Raw genomic sequence first — 19921 nt, forward strand, 5'->3', positions numbered from 1 at the left:
AAGTGCTATATGTCTGCACCCGGGAACCAAATCCAGGCTGCTGAACCAGAGCTCACCGAACTTAACTACTAGGCCATGGGCTGGCCCCATCAGTAAACGGTAGTTATTATTATAAAACTGGAAGGAGAGTTGAGACTAGACTTTGGAGCAAGCATCTTGGATCATTGTCTAAGGAACTAAACTTCGTTCTGAAAGCAGCAACGAACCAATGAAGGTTGTTGAGCAAAAAACTGACATTATCAAACTGGTACCAAACATTGCAGAGGGGTCAAGGAGAATGAGTATTGAGAATAGGCTGCTTGATTTCATGGCAAAGAAGTCATTGGAAACCATAAAAAGGACCGTTTCAGTGGTAAGGAAGCACTAAAATTAACAAGTAGCTTGTAGGTGAGGAATTGGAAGTAAAATAATGAAAGGAGAGAAACAAGCCAGTAAAAGAAGCATTCAAATTAAGATAGAGAGGTTAGCTTTGAGGACGTCAGCTAACCTAATAGCTAATCTCTCCAAATCTCTGCCCTGCATCAGGGCTCTTCAAGGCCCTTGGTTTACCTAGTCATGCAATCAACAACCTATGTATGTTTTTGTCCCGGGAAGACTAGCTTGCTCCCTACCCGCTTCCCCTGAGGCACACACACAAAGCTTGGCCTTCAATCAGCTTGTCCCATGTTTTAGGCTTACCTGGAATGGCAACCTCAAACCATCCCGCTGCTTTTATGCAAATTAACTCTTCTTCTAATGTTCATTTCCTCAAGGAAGGCTGCCGTTACCATCCCACCCCACAGTATGTTGTCCCTCATCTGACCTTCTTCAGCACTTGTCTGTACTCCTCATTTGGTCTTTATGTGCTACCTTTTATTGTTATTTATCTTTCATGTATATCTTTTCTCTCTCCAAGTGGATTATAAAGTCCTCAAGGGCCTTATTCATCTTCGTATTTGCAGTAATGAGCACACAAGAAGCGCTCAATAACTGGCTGTTGTTGATGATGATTACAATAAATTGAATTGAGGAATAATGTCATCAAGCTATGGCAGCCTGGTGAGTCACCCTTATCACTGTAGAGACAGACTTATCAAGGAATTAAAACCACTCATACAAGCCTGACAGGGCTTTCTCCCCTGGGGTTGTGCTAAAGTCACAATACTTCTTTTTCTCCATGTTGGTGCTCCCATTTAGCTATTTGAATGTATAACATCCAACTTTTATAACATACTCTGGCTGCTAAGCCTTTAGCTCATTTAAGGTTATTCATTTCCTAATGAAAACTAGGAACACACCTTAATCTCATGCAAATCATCCTTCTGGCTGCATAATTTACTCCAAATAACTTACTCTACCTTCATGATATGTGGATCCTGGTTAATTTCACAAGGGACTCACATCTCTGTTTATCTTTTCTGTTTCAACTTTTCTCTAATTTCCAAGGTCCAATTGTGATCTACCTCGATTTGCATTAATGTAATCAGCAGGATCAGGAAGCCCAGATAAGGGTTTGAAGTAGAACAGAAGGGCCATTATAGGTGATGATGGGGGAATGACATAATACAAGTAACTTCATAATGATCTACATCGTGTAGCCCTTTATGATTTAAAGCCTAGGTTGAGGGCTGCCATAGAAAGACAGCTTCTGAAACCCTTTCTCATGTGTGGGTGAATCTTATATTTTGGGAATCTCTCACCAAATGATTATAAGTGAGGCAGAGCTTGCCTCTCACCAGAGAAGCTAAAAAAGACTTTCCCAACACTTCCTACAGCTAGGGTGTGGGCACATGATCTAAGGCTCAACTGATCAGAGGCACGGGACCTAGTGACACACAGAAGCAGAGAGGTAGAAATTGTACTGCAGGCCACAGCCTTATCCAGTGTCTACCGCCAGCACTCTGGAGTTCAGGGCTCCATAGCAGATACAGCAGTGTCCTCACCGTATAGGGTTTGTAGCAAGATTGTGGCTGTGGCTCTGGCTGCCAAGCCACCCTTGTTCTTGCCTATTTTCTGAGTCTAGTTCTCCTGCCTTTCCAGCAATTCTGTGGATGACAAAATGTCCTCCCTCTACCCATAAATTTTTATTTTCAAAAAATTTCAAATATTCAGGCAACTTGAGAGATGAGTACATTCAATTCCTGTATACTCTTCACTTGGATCCACCAATTTATTTACATCTTGGTACATTTGCTTTCTCTCTCTCATATATATATACACACAAATATGTATTTATAGGTATATCGCATATCATGACATGCATATATCATGTATTACATATTTGAAAACAACTTGCAGACATCATGAGATTTCACCCCTAAATACTTCAGCACATATCTCCTAAGAACAACGCCCATCTCCTACATAATCACAATACAATTATCATACTCGAGAAATGTAATAATCATTCTATAAAATCATCTAGTATACAGTACATACTCAAGTTTCCCCAGTTGTCCCCAAAATGCCTTCTATGTTTTCTTTTTCCCAATCCAGCTTCCAATGAAGGTTTGTACATTGCATTTAATTGCCACGTCTCTTTAGTCTCTTAACCTAGAATCATCCTTTCCCCTTTTTGTTTTTCTTGACATAGACCTTTTTCCAAGAGTTCATGCTAGTTATCTTGTAGAATATCCCACATTCTGGATGTCTCTGATCATATCCTCTTGATTAGACTTGGATTAAACACTCTTGGCAGAAGTACTTCATATGTGCTCTTGTGTACTTGTTATTGTATTACATCAAGACGCATAAAATATCATATTGGTGATGCTAAGACTGATCATTTCACTAAAGTGGTGACTATCACATCTCACCATTGTAAAAATACATTCTTCTCTTTGCAGTTAGTAAGTAATCTGTGGCATAATACCTTGTCACCATGTGAATATCCTGTTGCCCAAACTAATTTTCACTCAATGGTTTTAGCACCCATTAATGATCCTTGTCTGATTAATTATTACATTGGAGGTTAGAAAATGTTCCTGATTCTGTCATTCTTTCTACATTTGAAAATTAGTGTTAGTATGAAAAGAAGAGCCTTTCTTCCACCCTCACCATCCCTTAGCCCCATCACTTCAGACTCATGATTGTTTTCATTCAATGTATTATAATCCATTATCGAGATCATTATTTACGATGTTAAAATTGTCTTGAATTTGACCAGTGGGAACTCTTCAAACTAGTCACTATGTTTTTCTGACTTGACTCCATTACTATGTGAGCACTTCCTTTCTTTCTGGCACCACCAGGTGCTCCTGGCTCATCTTGTACTTTCACAGCCCCAGCCCTATGATCAGCCATTTCTTCAAGGGGCTAAACAAAACAATAATGGTCTAAATTTCAGTATAAGCTACTATGATTAGACTTAAAGAAGAATATCCTACAGTAAGATTAAGTTCCTTAAAATCTTTTCCAAAAGATCTTACGAATTGCAGTGGGGAAACAGCAGTCTAGATTAAGGTGCACTGCTGGTCCAGTATCCACTCTAACAAACCTCGTTACTCAAAAAATTTTAGAAGCCAAAATAAATTAGAATAAATACTACCCCAATATAAAAGACTTTTTTGAAATACCACTATAGATCTAAAATATTCACCCAGCTGAGAACGCTTTCTTCATAATGACACTACCAAGATGTGATTTAGTGGTGAATTTCCTTCACATTTTGAAATCCTGTAATGATAGGTCATTTATTGAGCTCCGGTCGTTTTCCCCCCAATTGTAGACTTTGGCACAAACTGTGCCTTTTCTTTGACTGTAGTTATCACCAAGTTTAATTTTTAAAAATATAGAAAAGCATATGTGTTCACTGGCAAGCTGTTTTATTGATTGTTTAAAGAACCTAGTTCACATTAAGACTTTAACATATGCCCTCATGCTAGGGTACATTTTTACTGTTCTCAAGAACTTTGTTCACATTTTTGTGCCTTGATGAAAGTGTTTGATTCTCTAACAACCTAGAATTGCCACAAAAAGACTTTGCTTTTCAAAGTGTGACTGGGAAGATCCAGTCTAGAGTCTTTCTACTCAACGTGTGGTCTAGGGAGCAGCAGCATCAGCATCATCTGGGAGTTTGTTAGAGATGCAGAATCTCAGACACTATCCCAGACCTATCAAGTCAAAAATCTCTTTTTTCAGCAAGATTCTCCAGGTGATTCGTGGTGCACACTAGAGGTTGAGAAGCACTAATGTAACATTTGTATGAGAAAATCAAACAAACAGGAATATTCCAAGAAATCAGCAAGTAGATAGTCACATTTGTTCCTACTAGAGGGGGTGGGGAAAAGATAATGATGGAGTGGAGTCACTGCAGTAAGTGATGGGGGAAGGGAGTGGTGAAGATTATTTAGATGGTATCCAAACCAGAAGTTTGGTTCTGCCAAAAAGCCAGAGAGGCTTGTAAAATTCCTCTCACTACAACAAAAGGGAGTAGGGGAGGCATGGAAAGAGAAGAAGAGATACAGATAATATTGTGGAGGATGGAAGATGTCAGAAAATAGGAGCTTCGGTCCTGCTGGCAGACTCATTGTAATTGGGGCACAAATTAGTGATGAAAGAAGGATTATGAATAAGGCACCAGTTAAGAGCAGCCAGCAGAGCAGCCGGTAGTGTACAGCTCAGAGGATCTGGCTTCTAGCACAGTAGACTCCTTCCCCTCCCCTTGATTTATTCTCCAGTGATTGCGAGTTTTCTGAAAACCTGCATATATCTGGTGATAATGGATATTTTGTGAAACATTTTTCCTTGACATGTGATCTACAAATGCATTATGTATTTTCTTAATTAATTAATCCTCTTCCCATAATGGTGTCTTAAGAGTGCTTGTGCATGTGAGTGTGTGTGTTGGGGGCACAATTAAGTAACTATTTCTAGATCTAATAGGAAAAATATACCATTGAGAATGTGAGTGAAGATGGTAAGATGTTCCCCAAATTACTACAGGGACCCCCAGTTTGTGCTTAATCAAAACAAGGGTGAGTTACATCCTAAAATTCAAAACTGGAAAGCACCATTGAAATCCCTCCACATTCACCTATTAGATGTCTTGACTGACTTCTAATTCAAGACCATGAAGACCCCCTTCCTCCCCCAAGAGTGGGGAGTTGCCAAAACCTGAACTGATTCGTCTAAATCTGCTATGATTTTTATTCGTGGTCTGCAAAGTCGAGGTTGTGAAGCGGATTAAGAGAGAGAGCGTGCATCAGAGAAAGAGAGTAGATGATGCGAGGGAACGTAACACTTCTTGAAAACAGAACCAGACCACGCAGATCTCATTCTGCCTTCTATTCTAGCTGGAAAGAGATTTATCTTTTTCCAATTTTGCAATAATCTGTATTACTTGAGATTTTGCCCTCACTCTCCTTTCAAATCCTTGTTTAGAATCACAGGGAGGGAGAGAGGCACATCACACCTGAGTTTTCAATAATCCTATCAAAGAAAGAGAGGCCCAGAAGAAATATTAAGACCACTGTTTGTGCACAGGAGATAGCATGGAGCGTACCCAGCTATTTCTTTTAATAAAGAAACAAGTAAATTAGTTTCACAGAGTAATACTAAAATTGGTTTCCTCCTGCACAAAACCATGAAGATATTTATATATAATTTATCTTTCTAAGTTGTCATGTGGCGAAAGACCACTTGCTGTGCAGCAGGCTTCCTTTGCTACTTAGAGAGAATTACATGATTAAATAGAGACCTGAAAAGTTTTGAACAAGCACTGAAGAAGAAAAGGTTTCCTCTTCAAGCCTTAATGAAGTGAGCTCATTCCTCCTCCAACATCAACTTAGCCTTGTGTAGTTTGTTTTCTTGCGGGTTAATCACTGACCAGAGCCGCAGTGCGGACCACCAGTTTCCAATAAACCATAAAAGGCCGATCAGCAGCCATTGTGCTTTTCTGTGGGGCTTAGCAGACAGCAGCTGAATAAACCTGTTCAAAGTCAGAACAGTCAAGCAGGAGCGCAGAGGCCCAACCAGTGCCTCTGGTGAATCCTGAAAAGCAAATTAATTTATTAGGACATAATTGATAGCATGTGCAAATACACTAGCCAAAGACTCCCCCGTGCTAATTTGAGCATAATTAAATATGGGGCAGTTAATGAATAGTGTTCCGGGAAAGCAACATTATGATAAATATCCAATTATTCCTTACTGTATCCCATACTTGCTATGTTATATGCAGGCCAATGCCTCTGCTTTCGGGGTTTAGAGAAAATCCAGAGGGAAAGAAAAGACCTAACAAGCTGTGATTCCTCTGAATTAAGCTTTAAATAAAGGCTGTTGCAACTCAAATATGCCCAGAAAGAGAATTATTTGAATATGCAGGGAAAGGAAGACATGAAATCTATCAATTAGATTTTCATGTAAATGCAGATGTTCTTTCTTCTTAGGAGAGTTTCACATTTGTGAGTCTATTGAAAGCCTCTGTGCAAACGTTGTCTAAACAAGGGCTTCCCTTTAAAAAAAAAAAAAACCTCCACCTGCCAAGGTAAAGACTGTACAGCGAGCTGCTGGAACACTGCAGAACAAATTTAAACCATCAGCCAATGTGCTGCTGGCTGCATGGGGTCCTCTGGCACTGGTTCTCTTTTGTTTCTGCCCTTTCCCTCAAACTTGCTTTGGAAATTACTGCCAAAAACAGTGCTCCCCGCAGGTCAGGACCTGAGATTCAGCAGTCTTTCCAGACTCACAACACAGTAACAACTCCATCAAGCAGTTTCTGATGTGGCTGTTGGCTACTGACTCCATAGGTTAAGAAAACAAAACAAGAGGAGAAAAAATAAACATTCTCTGGTAAAAATAAATAACACCTCGCTAACCAGCTTGGTTGACTGGGCTTTTGAAGTCACAGCATCAGCATGCATAGGGAATGTCAAATGTCTAAATTGTGCCATTTTTCTCCAAAGGATCTTTGAAGCAACCTTTGAAGATGGGAGAGACGGTCCCCTTTGTGCTTGTAAACAAAGTTGGCCTCCGCCATCATCACATCCTCCTCTCACCCCTCGGGCTGATAGGTGAGGGAAAGGCGGACACTTTCATTTCCTACATTCATTGACAAGGATTTTCTTCTGAGAAGCCTTAGGTCTGCGGAGAGCTCATTGTCACTTAGAGTTGTGTTTATCTTCCCAAACAGGAGCCTCTTCTAACACATTTCAACTGCTTGTCGCCAATTGTGTTGTCAAAGGGCTTGGACTTTCCAAATTATTTGCTGCTGGTTAGTATGTGACATGATCCTAAAGGCAGAGGTAATAGGAGGCTTCCCCCATCTGCTCTGGTCAGTTTCTTTGCCCCAGCTGGCATCAGTGTGTCATTTCTATTCTCCACACCCTTGGAGTTTCTGACAGCTAAAGCCGCCAGATAAATGATCATTCTAGATACATTTGTGATGCATGATATGCCACAGAAAGCAACCAACATTTGAGTGACCTTTAGTATCATTTTAGGTATTAGAATATGGGAATTCATGTGTGTATCCTCTACATGTTTTCCTTCAAGATCCTGATGGGTTTTCAATCAACTTGAGGTTGTTTATTACAGCTTTGAGCATCATATGAATTTAAATCAACAGAGTTTATGTTTTCAAGGCCTGTACAATCACCCTGTGGCAGAGGCCGGACAGTACCATTTGGCCTTCAGAAGACAAATAACTATGACAGATGTCCTTCCAAACTAAACGGCACTTTGCAAAAAGTAAAACAATTTTAATCCACTTAGCAGAGAATCTATTTACATTTTCCAAAGTAATCCAGAGTCAAAAATATAAGAACACTAAAAAGGAAAAAAAAAAACCTAGGCATTAAATGACTTTTAAAAAGACAGCGTGGACATACCGACTTGGGAGGGAGAGAAGTGTCATCATGGGCGAATCAGAGATTAGATCATGAAAAATGTCCGCAACTCACCTGAGTCACCCACAAACCCCAGCTGAAGCCAACACTAGTGTGCAAGGCTAAAGAGGACCCACGGGGATCATTTGTCTGTGTCACTTTATTGGGCAGCTTTCCAGTGGCTACTTTATTCTGGGGAGTCTTGCAATGCCGATGCCTTAAACTTGGATTTTGCGCATAATTTGCTCTTTTAGAGGAGTTTATTTCTCTCACCTGCATACCCCATAGGGGAAGCACTGATTGCTTTAATTCTAACATTTGGAGTGGAACCCATTCATGAAACTTTCTAGCTGTGTGATTCAAACGAAGCCTTCTCTTTCCTCTTTTTGTTCTCACAAGAAAATCAATTCACTTGAAGAGCCTCTTAATCCCATTTTTGCAATCAACAATTGCCACTTGTATATCGCTCTAATAGATTAAGAAGTGGGATGATGCGGTTGTCTGGTCTAATTCAACCCTATTCAGGTAGCTGCAGCCCGAGGCACTTTGTAGTGCCAAGTGCAGAGCTCGACAGGAAGACTTTTGCTATCATAATTTCCTGTGGAGCTATGCACTGCCCCCACTGAGGAGCCTGAATTACTTTGAATTAGGCTCGACAACCACAGAGAGTCGAAATCCAGCAAGCAACAATAACCAACTCTTTGAGCATGACTTGCATGGGTTATTTTTTTCTTTGCATTAGCACAGAAAGGAGGAATTTCAAAATGCACATCTATTTAAATGACAGCAACCTGCCATAAATCAAGTGTGAAATAAAAGAGAAAACAGTTGAAGTGAGAGAGAAGTTGGAGTGCAGGAAAAATTAATCAAAACAGTTTTCAAAAACTTCATAGTTCGAGCCTGTGAAAATTTTCAGGCCTACACTATCACCATGACAACCCGGAGCAAGCCCATGTTGGATCACATCAGAAAGGGGCTGTTTTGTAAGGATGAAGCCCTCTCATATTCATCTGAAGTTCAAGTCTCACTTCTGAATGCCTTAAAAAAAATCACGAAAATAAAAATGTAAATATAAAAAGCTACCCAGGCTTCTTTGGTGCTCTGGTACAGGCAAATCTTCTTGTGTGATTTTAAAATGATCTTATCATGAAGTCCATTCTAAACCCCATGCAGGCATCACCTCAGGTAGGCGGTGTTGGAATCATAAAGCAACTGCTGCAAAGCATCAGACCCAAGCGGGAAAGCAACAGCCATGCATTAAATCCTTTAGAGATTCCAAGAATCGTCGAAATCGAAAGCATGTGGTTAAAATGCATTCTTTCCAGAGATACCAGTTAAACAAAATGTTCTAGGTAGTGAAACTGAGATCTCAGTTCTATTCACTGCAACTCCTTAATTATTACTGACATGGCCCCAAAAATAAATCTAAATAAATATAGGTTTCTCTTCTTAAGAGTCCCAATCCCTATTCCTCCTCTTTTACCTTTCTGTGTTCGGAAAATAAAGAGAACAAAGAGGGAGTCCCACTGATTCAAAACTAGCAGAACAGCCAAACAACAGAGCACAACTGTTCTCTCATGCATGACTGGGATTAGGATAAAAGCAGAAAAAGACTTCTGAGAAAAAGAAAACAACAAAAGAAACAGGAGTGCTGACAAAACTTTTTTTCTTTCTATTGAGGCAAAAGAGAGGACCAAAAAAAGAGGACTGCTTAAAAAAAGATAGAAGAAGAAAGATTAACAAACAGAAGTAAGGGCTTTCACCTCCTGTTTTACTTTTAGCCCAATCTGGGCAGAGAAACAAAACCCAGAAGTAAAGTAGATGATAACCTAAGACACTTCGGCAATTTTCATACTCAGAGAAGAAGCCCTATTGCTTCGAGACCTACTTTTATGTTATCAGTTGATTATTCTCTCAAATATCCAGGATGCGGGACAATGTCTCCTGATGAGAATTTTCCCCTGCACAGTTAGGACAGGATGCGTGTGAATTCACACATTCTCTGACAGGGGGAAATCAGGGCAGGGCAGCAGAGCTTTTGCATTTGGAGATGGCATGCACAAATTAAACATAATTGTTTAAAAAAGAATGACCCTGAGGTCAACGCCACCAGCATGGCGTCACTGGACGGCTGGAGGGAAGGATTCAAAGCTCAGGCGACTGCAAACTTTGATTCATGGCTCCTCACAAAGCCTTTCAGATCAGTCATATTCCGCTGTGACTCCCCCTAGCCCGCTCTCCTAGAGTTTTTACAGACCCCATTAGACTCTAATGATTAGAGGGCTAAGTGAAACACCAGTTTTTACAAGTTTCGACCTACATCTCAAAGATTCTTACCACACCTTAAAATAGGAATTAGATTCTTTCCCTACTACTATTAGCCATCTTGATTTTTCAAAAACAAGTTCTGTCAGCTCACATAGTAGAATCTTGTTCTTCCAAAATATATTTCAACCATGAAAGAGCCAACAGACATAATGCCTGCTCCTGGGATCCTTCAATAAACTCACAGAACCTTACAGAATCTGGAAATTGAATAGAAGAGTTTATGTCTAAGTAGAAGCTTCTATTGTCAGAAGAAAATGCCTTTTATGGACATGACAGAATTGCAGAACAAATATTGGGAAGCCACAGTTGATAACATGAAATTATTTTTAGATGTCCCATACAGTATTTTCTCATTCTTCTCCCCTCTAATACACCCCCAAAAATACCTCGCCAGATCTATAAATAGTTTAGCTGCCTTGTAGAACATCTGCTGAGCACCTACTGTGTGCCAAGGCATGTATGGACATCCTCTTCAGTGTAATCTTCTCAATGACTCTGTGATGTCCACATCAGCGTGCCCATTTTGCAGTATACTATACTATGCTTCTCCCTTTCCTTAATTCATTCAAGAAACACTGAATTAGCATCTACCGTGTTCCAGGTAGTGTAAGTTGCTAAGGATAAAATGACAACGATATAGACACAGTCTCTGCCTTCCTGGAGCTTACAATCTAGTTAAGGAAGCAAATGTTAAACAAATGATGACATGAAAAATTATTTACTTATAGCTGTGCTAAGTACTACAGAGAAAAAGCAGGGTGCTGTGATTGCTGAGTAGACCTGGACCCCTAACCTGGTCTGGGGTGAGGAATGAGGAGGCAAAGGGGAGGAGTGGCAAGAGCTCTTAAGAAGAGGGAAGAGCAAGTGTGAATAGAAAGACACTTAGTGCATTTGAGGAACTACAAGAGCAGTGGGGTAGAGTTTAGTGAACTAGGCCAAGAGTAGTAGAAGATAAGTTGGACAGTAGATCATGCAGGGCTTAATTTGCAGGCTACTTAAAAATGTTTTTATTTCAAGTTCAACGCAAAGGTTTGAAATGGTATGAAGCAGGTGAATGATACGATTAGATTGGCATTTTTCATTCTGACTGCTGTGCGGAGAATGGAATGGAGCAGGGCAAGCAGGGCTGCCATGTACAGTTGCCCAAGCTGGTCATGCACAAGGAAGACTTACTAAGGGGCAAATAGAGGCTCAAATACAGCCTGAGCTCTTCTTGTCAAGCCATAATCCCAGAATCTGGGTGTATCTACTTAAAGGGGCTCCTTTTTCTAGCTCATACAAAGGCATAGTATAGCCTAGTAGTGACTTGGAGTGAAAGGAAGGAGATCAATGAGAAAGGCTGTTGAAATAATCCTGGTGATAATAAAACAGTTGATTCAGGCCAGATCATCAATGGAAGCTGTGTTAAAGTACTACGTTGAAACATTCATGGGGACCTGGATATTTGCCTGGTGCCAAAACATTGTCTAACAGATTCCTGCTTGCAAAAGGGAAGTGTAACTTTACAGTGGAGGATTTAAGATGTTGCCACATGACCTCAGTGATCCATGAATCTTAGCATCTCTAATGGTGGGACAATCAGACATTATGTGCCTCCTGATGGGATGCAATATGAGTGTGCAAATTTACCTATGAGGACCGTATTCGTTTTCTAGGGCCCGCATAACAGAATACCACAGGCTGGGTAGTTTAAACAACCAAAATTGATTTTCTCATGGTTCTGGAGGCTAAAAGTCCAAGATCAAGGTGTCAACAGGTTTGGTTTCTCCTGAGTCCTCTCTCCTTGGCTTGCACATGGCTGCCTTCTTGCTGTATCTTCACATGGTCTTTCCTCTGTGCAAGCACATCCCTGGTATCTCTATGTGTCCTAATCTTCTGTTTCTATAAGGACACCAGTCATATTGGATCAGGGCCCACCCTAATGGCCTCATTTTAACTTATTCACCGCTTTAAAGGCCCTATCTCCAAATACAGTCATATTCTGAGGTACTGGAGGTTGGGACTTCAACATATGAATTTTGGAGGGACACAATGCAGTCCATAACAAGGATTCTTGCCAAAAATATTTAACCTGAATCCAAAGGAGTACTTTAGCTCTAGATCCCAGTTTACAGAAAATGATGAGGATAGAGGAACAAGCTAAGCAACACCATAAGGCAGCAATCATTAAAATCCAGAAAATCGAGACATTCTAAAGGACAACTGGCTAGCTCTATTAAAAAACTCAAAGTTAAAAAAATGTGGGGGTAGTTAGTGGGGGGCTAATGTTCTAGATTAAAAGAAATCACAAATGCAATACATAGTCCTTGACGGGATCTTCCTGGTTTGATCACATTTCAAAGATGTTTTGGGAACAATTGGGGAAACTTGAATATGAACTGAATATTAGACGTCCTTAAGAAATTATTGGTCATTTGTTAGATGTGACAATGCTATTGTGGTTATGTAGGAAAATAACTTTAATTTTTAAAGACTTATATTGAGGTATTTATTTTGTTAATTTACATTAAAATACCTTACAAAATAGATGAAACAAATATGCAAAATATTAACAATGGCTAAATCTAGTGATACATATATAGATGTTCATTATGCTAGTCTGTCTTTCCGAGGGCTTGAAAGTTTTCATAAGAAAACGTTAAACATGAGATTTGCTCTATATGGGAAAAAGAAAGAAAAAGGTACAGGTGAGAGATGATGGCTTGAGCTAGGGTGACAGTAGGGATAGAAGGAAGGGAATGGATTCAAGTGATTAAATGGGTGAAAAAAACGGGCAGGATTAGGAGACCAATCTGGACATGGGAGGTAAGAGAGAAGGAGGTATCAGGGATGCCTCCTAGGTTTCTGCTGGGCAATTGAATGGAAAGTGGCATCCCAGAATAATGAGACATATAAGACAGGGAGGAAACTGGCTTGGGGTTGAAGATGAGCTCAGTTGAGGACACGTTCAATTCAAAGTACCTTTGAGATGCAAATGGACATGTTCATTCTGAAGGTCAGAGGAGAAGTCTGCGCTGGAGATAGAAATGTGAGAACTGTTACAATATAGCCGTTATCGAAGCTGAGGTGTGGATGGAGGAACTTGTTAGAGAGAGGGTTAGAGTGAAGAGAAAAAAATAATAATAAAAAAATAGAAATTATAGAAATTTCCACTATGAGCTAAGTAGAAGAAATCATGGTCAATTCGACACACATTATGTACTAGGTGAATAAATTCATCACAAAGATCAATAAAACATTGCCTTTACCCTTGAGGAACTCAATGTCTAGTAAAGGGGAATCATGTGAACAAGAATCTCAGAGCACATAGAATATGCCAAGAGCACATGAGAGGGTGATTAATTTTGCAGGGAGCATCTTAAAAACTAGGAATTCCCAATTAAAAGTAAATTATATCTAGTTATTTGAAAGTACTACATTTGGAGTAAATTTTTAATAAATGGATTCATAAAATGTTATTAAAACAGCTCACTAAAAATACTTTCACTGAAACGTGCATACAGAGACTTTTCATTATTATCACCATAAATGTTACTAGTAAACCTAAAGAAACAACAACAACAAAAAAGCATCAATCCACAAAATAAATAAAAGTACCCAAAGGAAGCAAACTTGTTCGCCTTACAAGAAACGTTTCAAGTCAGCACATTCAAAGCATATATGGAGTAATTGTCACATGTCAAACACTGTGTTGGTCACATGTCCATACATTATCTCATTAAATCTTGAAAAACAGCTAATATAACATTTTGTAATCCCTATTTTGCCAAAGAGACAACTGTGACTTAGAGAGGTGTGGAAGAGACTTTCCCAGGGCAGAGCCAGCCAGCAGCCAAGGCTGTAAGAAGCCTCTTACTACCAAATTTAACTACATTAGAGAAGTATGTTATTTAAGGAAACCCTGTGTCTACTCTTTTTAAGGAAAGAATAACTTATTATGTCATTGATCACTCCTTAATTCCACATTTTGTAAAGTTTGGGTTTTTATACAGCAGGTTTCCTTTAAGAAACAGCCACCTATATTTTAGAAGCCTTTCAAGAAGTAAATTGTCCCTTTAAATTGCTCCTTACTACTAAAGCTACGTGATTAAACAACCCAACACAACTCCTGTTCATGGAAAATGGTGGTGCCAGCAGTGCACAGATTACACATTCAGTAAATGTATTTTAAATTTTGCCCTGGTTTTCCAAAATAATTAGTTACTTACTATGTTATGATTTTCAGAATATTGACCTTTAAAAAAGTATATATATAGCCACCTCATGGGTTACATCTAAGCTTTAAAAGGGCACTGTTTTAATACCTTCATGAATCAGAATTCATGTAACACCGTTAAATTCTCTAAACCTTTAAATATGCTGGTTAATAATAAGCTTTAAGGGCATGAGCTTCCCCCCCCCCCCTTTACGGAATCAAATAACAGTCAAAAGCAAAGTCTATGGGGTTAATAGCTGAACAACACTCACAGAGATGAACACTAGTGTGAATATTTTCCGGCTCAGCGATGAAGAGTTTCTCAAGTGGCTATCTTGGATTGCACCAGTTCCATCCATGGAACATCATAAGGAAATGCATTTTTGAGACTAGACTAGGACAACAAAAATATATATCAGATCTAATCAGAACTGTCTGAGAGCAGAGAACAACTTGTTTTCAACATTTTCAGGAATTTAATGCTTTACGTACTATGGAGAGATCTCATTTCTGTAAACAATTTGAGGTTTGCTTTCTTGTTCTTAATACACTGACCTCCATCAGCACCGGCATGCCTCTCTCTACCCTCCTCGCATCCTTCCTATTCAACGTATGAGCATCTTTTGGAACGCTGGAGACACAGGCAGATTTACCATGAAGTTAATGTAGTTCAAGTTTCAAGACCCATCGCGGGGGGGGGGGGGGCTAACTATGTGTTCATGTGGTCACAATTTATTGTAAAATGTACAAAAGTAAGATATTTTTGTATTATTTTTCTTAGAAATCCCTGCTCCCCCCCCCCCCACGAAAATTATAAATTCTTTGGGCCGCACAAAACCTGGCTCCCTCTCTGGTCAGGAAACTCTGTTAAGGAACACGCAACCAGGATGCACAAATGTCTCATGTCCCAAAGCCCTTTTCCAAGTCAGATAAACAGAGGCCAGATCAGGCCATAAAGAACTTTCTTAATCAGAATTTTAAATCTGCAAGGGAACCTTGGAAAATAATGCTTAGAAGATATAGTCTATAACGGTTCCACATTTTCTTGAACCTTCTAAAAGTCCCAATATGTTTTGGATTTAAAAAACCAATGATCATATGTAACCCTGACTCCCAATAGTGTTAAACTCTTAACCTTTTTTCGAAGAAAACAGAATCTTTCTAAGACTGAAAAATGTACCACTAAGATGGAGCACATCTTCCACCAGCCCATGGACTGGGCTCCTTTCTCCAAGAACAGGGTTCTTTCCTGTGACTTACTTTGTACTGCTTTGGCATGTCCATGATGCTGGGATGGATAGGAGTGAGGAGAGGAAATTCCACAGCTGCTGAGCTTCTGGCTTTCTAAATTTCTGTTTTGAAGCAAGTGACGCTCTTTCCAGAAAGGAACTTGAGTAGTTCATGACATGAATTCCAACTTAGCTATGCAATTGAAAGGGAGACAAGCATTCCTTCTGTCTTGATTTTATCATCCTTAAATAGGAGGAGGGATCAGGGAGGCAACATCTGACATTCATTTGGATATATTCTGAGGTATATTGTTCCAGGAGTTTTTCCACTGGCCACCAGTTGTCACTTTCATAGCACACATACATAGACACACAAACTCACAATTATTATTTTTTTGGCTGCAAATATCAGATCCTTAATGAAGGAAATTCAGTACCTAGCATAGGACATAGAAAACATACAATGTTTCCTGAAAGAAATGAGGGTATGACTGTTTGAGGTGAGAGCTGACTATGGATCTCTTTACCAGCACATATTTTCTTTCCGCATTCACACACACATGCACACACACACACACATACACACACTCGTGCGTGTGCACACACGCAGACACACACAGGCCCCTCTCAGCTGTCTATGGCTACAGCTCAGTCTTTAAATGCCAACTGGCTTGGGCCTTGGGGATTCAAACATCCCAGCTGTCCACTTCAGATCCCAAGTCCTAGATAATTTCTGACTGGGTGGCCTTGTCTGAGATTTGGCCACGATTCTTCCAGTTCTTGGCTATATCCTATGTCTCAAAAATTACTTCTTAAGAGTTTTAAGATACAAAATAAAGCCACAACAGAAAAAATATAAGTTAGGGGTTCACCAGGCTCAGAAATACTCTGAGCATGCTACATCACCATGTCCAATTTCACAATATTGCCTGTAAAATCTTGGCTTGCAGTACATTTTTCCTATTCCTGAGGTGGTAGGAAAACATTTTTCAAGAGACAGTGTAGAGGCAGAAAAGAGTCAGCCAAACAGATATCCCACCAACTGCATTGCAATGACCCAGGTAGAGGGATGGAACCAGTCGGCCTCTTCTTCCTCATCGGGTGAACGCTCCAGCCAGTCTTTACCTTGCAGCAGTTCACTTCTCCTCTGATTCTATTCCAGAGTTTAGCCAACTACGCTCATGACATTCCTCACAGCATTTCAACAGCAGACAGTGCGCAAATTATGTCATCATGATAGTTTGTTTTCAAATGTACTCTGGAAAAACAGACACTCTCTGGCTCTGGGCCCTAAATGACAGTTCTTCCTGGACCCTGTACTAAGTGCTGAATTTCTGTCATTAAGTATCTGATATTTAGAACCAGAAAAATAATAATTTTATATGTGTGGGAGATACAAAAGCAACAATGGGTGGACAAGAACGAATATCTTTTTAGTATTGCCTTCTTATGTTGATTTACATATGCTGTAGAAATCTTAAGGTGAACAGGTATGTGATTTATATTTGAATAAAAAATTATGGTATATGCATTTCTAGATAAAAGTGGGCTATTGGCTTTTGGAGAATATTTTTGTTCATCCAACAAATGTTTATTGAACAATTACCATGAGCCAGGAACTGTGCTGAGCACTGAGAATGCAGTAGTGAAAAAGATATATTCCCTGCCCTCAGGGACTTATACTTTTAGGGAGATAGGCATAGAAACAGGTAATGCCAATTCAGTGCTACAGGTGGACATAGAAGTGAATGACTCCAGGGTACTGTGGGAGCATAGGGAAGTGACTAATCCAGTCTCAAGTGACCAAGAAGGGAGGAAGGGATTTCTAAACCGAGATTTGAAAGATTATCAAGAGTTACCAGATAAAGGAGGGAGCAAGAGTGGAGAGAAGTGGTTTACTCAAAGGATATGAAAAGACCCTGATAGAAGAGAGGGATGATGCACCTAAACACAAACTGGAGCAGTGAAGGAGTTTGGACTTTATCCTGAGGGCAGTGGGAAGCCATCTAATGGCTTTCAGCATGGAAGAGATATAATCAAATTTACATTTCAGAAATATTATTCTGGCTATGTTGTGGAAGATAGATTGGTAGGTGACCAGAAAAGAAGCAGAGTGATCAGCAAGGGGACTATTGCAGTAGTGCGGGGGAGAAATGAAGATGGCCAAAACTATGAGTGGCAGTGGGGGATAAACAGAAGTATACAGATTGGAGAGATTTTAAGGATGTAATTACTAACAATAGCTAGTGTTTATTTCATGTCCAGCTCTGTAGCAGGCAATTTACTTGCCGTATCACTTGATTCATGCAACAACCCTATGAAGTGGTCAATACTGAGGAAACTGAGGCCAGAGAAATTAAATAATTTACCCAAGATCCCTCTGCTAGTAGCAGGCCCCTGCTCTTAACCAGCACATGCTCCTGCCTCTTCAGGTGAAAACATCAAGTCCTGTTGAATAGATTGCTAGGGTAGGGGAAGGGTAAGAGTCAAACTGGACCTGAAGTTCCTGGTGTAGTCAACTGGGAACACAGGAGAAGTTTGGGGAAAAGTAGGGAAGTTGGATGAATTACCAAAATGGGTGCATATATGGGCTTTGAATTCAATCTATCTGATGAAGCCACAGATTTGAAAAAGAATTATCAGCCATGGGAGCAGGAGAGATCACCCCCAAGAGAATGTGTAGAATGAGAAGGGGCCTAAACAGGTTCCCAAGAAGCACAGACATATACGGGGCAGCCAGAGGAAGAGGGCTATGCAAAAACGAGAAAGAAAAGAAGAGATGAAGAAAGAAACCCAGAGAAGGTGGTGTCATGGAAGCCAAGGGAAAGCGTATTTCCAGAAGGAAGCAGTCAGGGTTCACTGATGCTGCAGACAAGTCAAGTAAGATGCAGACCCATACACAGAAACACGTCCACAGGCTTTCCCAACAATCAGGCTACCTGAGACGTTGATGAGAATATCACCAGTGGAGGGTGAAAGGTGAGAAAGAGGAGACCAGACAGGGACACAACTCTTTCAAGAAGTTTGGTTGTGAATGGGGAGAAAGGGCTAAGGTACACCCTGTCTCATCAGATCCTCACAACAACCTTATGACATAGGCGCTAGTTATCATCACTCTCATTTTACAAATGACAGAAATGAGGCACAGAGAGGTTAAATAGCTTTTCCAGGATGACCTAACTAGTATGTGGCAGAGCTAGGACTTGAACTGAGGCAGTCTGGCTCCAGAGCCTGTGCTGATGATCATCACAATAATGTCCAAGCCACCGTTTATTAAGCACTCTTTATGTTCCAGGCATTGGGCTTATGCGTGAGACATACATTATCTCATTTAATCATGACAACAGAACTGTGAGAAGATACTATTATTTCCTCCATTTTACAGATAAGGAAAATGAGGCTCAGAATTAGGAAACAACTCCACCATACTACCTCCAATAACATGTTTTCTACATGAAAATTAGCCTTGATTTTTCCATTTTGACTTATAGCACCTATTCCAGGAACATAATATCTAATTCAAGTAGTTGGATATTTACAGCTGCAATGTAGGTATTTCTAATTTGCCTTTCAAGTGATGTTCTTTTAAGTGGCTGATCAGTAAAGAAAATTATGTTACCTGATTAAGAGGGCAAAAGAAGAGGAAATGGGCTTTAATGGTAAACAATGGCTAACAATAATGTTATAGTTGTATAGCACTTTAATGTTTTCAAAGGCCTTTAACATATAATATTTTATTTGATCCTCCCCAAAGAAGAGTTTCCGGAATATGAAAGTTCTAAGACCCTAGAATACAATACCTAAGGGAAACCGCACCTCGGGAGGCTTGCTGTTGTTATTTTATAAGGTATAAACAGCTATTGTGTCTATGAGGGTAAAAAACAGTTCCTTCTGGAAGCAGAAGGATGGTCTAGTCTAGAGTAGAGTCTAAATCATTTAAGGTCTTTGAAACATTGTGAAAACATTGAATTCATATCCATATTCTAAGGCAGAAACTCCCAATCTTTTGGGCAATAGGGTACCCTATTTCCAATCCCACCCACCTTGGTCCTAAAGGTATTATAGGGCATATTTTTTAAAACAGTAATTAAAACCAATTTTATTTTGAAAATACTAAGGTCATCTAAGATTATTAGAACTCTCTAATGTTTCATAAAACAAGGGTTGGGACTTGAGTGGAAACCTCAGTCCTATGCCTAAAAACATTACCGTCTGACAATTATGAATAAAGACAGATTAAAATAGGACAAAATTAACTTAATCAACAAACATTTACTAAGTACCCCCCTATGTACAAGTCGCTATGGTAAGTAAGGAGGTCCTCAAAGATCACTGTGTTAGTCAGGGTAGGCTAACAGCTGTAG

The sequence above is a fragment of the Equus quagga genome, chromosome 10, assembly GCF_021613505.1.
Source record: "Equus quagga isolate Etosha38 chromosome 10, UCLA_HA_Equagga_1.0, whole genome shotgun sequence".
Lineage (NCBI taxonomy): Eukaryota > Metazoa > Chordata > Mammalia > Perissodactyla > Equidae > Equus > Equus quagga.